We start from the raw sequence: 1520 nt of genomic DNA, 5'->3' as shown, positions 1-1520 counted from the left end.
CACAGCAACAGAAATATATTGACAGATTGACCTATTATTGTGGAGGCTAACATTTACATTTTTTAAGAATAAGTCTTTATGGACAAAGACATTTAAAGGCCATGAAAAATACTATGAGAAGAAAGTCATCTCATTTGAGAATACTGTACATTTGTTATAGAAAAATTCATGCAGTCAAAATAACTTAGAAGCCAATTTTGAATCACTCAAAACAAAATGTTGTACATAACTGCCATTTAAAAATTGGATTTATTTAAAAATGTATGGTATCTGGGCTTTAGTTTTCTGTCAGTGTAGATTTATTAATCAATATAAGACATTGGATCACAGTACAATCTTAGTTTCTCTTTTCCTTCTATATAGAATTGCTATTTTCCTCACCTCATCCTGTGTATTTCTACATTTTGAAGTATTGAACATCTCATGTCATTTTATAACTGGACTAATGCTCAAGTATTACATGTTGAAGTCTTTGCTATCAACTAACTGTGATTTAACCATTAATTCATGACTGAAAAGCTTGAGTGGTAACTTTTTGCGGAGTCGTTTCAATGCCTTTAGCTATGTCAGAACAGGGCTGGGGAGGAGTTTTGTTGGGTGCTGGTGGTGGACAGCGGAGGGCTTTCCTTAGGTCTCATGGGTCATGGCACGCACGATTTGACTGACTCACTCTCTGTCTGCTTTTCATATTGTTGTATGTGATCACTTGGATTATTTTTCTTGACTATTTAAATGGCTTTTATAAAAATATGCCAAAATTTTGTTGACTTTAAAGAAAATAGAACCTTTCAACTCACTTTCAAAAATGAAATCTATTACTAATCTTTCACTCATAAAAACATTCACAATCTCTGTAAGAAATTTAGCATCTGGTGAGTCACATCCATATTAATTTTGGTGTATTTTCTTAGGCTTGCTTAATCAATGGAGAGTTTTACTGATTTGTATTACATAGTATATACATATTTTATCTTTTTTTAAACCAAAAATTATAACATAAGCATTTCTCTTACAGAAAATTCATAATAATCATATTTTAGTGGCTACACAGGATCCTATTATAACAATGAGTCATGATTTATTTCATATTTCTTGTTTTTGTTTATAAAGGCAGTGTATATCCTTAATTACGAATTTGTAACCAAAGATTTTCCTACATTTCAAAATGTTACCTTGGGGGATGTTGTCAATATTGATATATAGTTTTGCAAAAAAATAAAATAGTAGAACGTTATATTTCTTTTATCAATATATGTGATTACACAATGTATATGTGAAAATATAAGTGATAACTTTAGTATCAACATTGGGTATTATATTAAAAAAAGAGACTGTTAATTTTATAGACCAAGCTTAAAAGTGTTTATCTTTTTATTGTTAGAGTACTATGAAGGTACAACATTTCTTATATTTTATGATCCAGATATAGTTCTTCTTTCATGAATATCTACGTCCTTTGTTCACTTATATTTTCGAGATTCAATGGTTTAAATATCATATTTTATGTATTTTTAATAGAA

This window comes from Pteronotus mesoamericanus, unplaced genomic scaffold (genome assembly GCF_021234165.1).
Source record: "Pteronotus mesoamericanus isolate MK-2021 breed Mesoamerican mustached bat unplaced genomic scaffold, CSHL_Meso_final scaffold_31, whole genome shotgun sequence".
NCBI classification, from domain to species: domain Eukaryota; kingdom Metazoa; phylum Chordata; class Mammalia; order Chiroptera; family Mormoopidae; genus Pteronotus; species Pteronotus mesoamericanus.
This window is presented reverse-complemented; position numbering follows the sequence as displayed.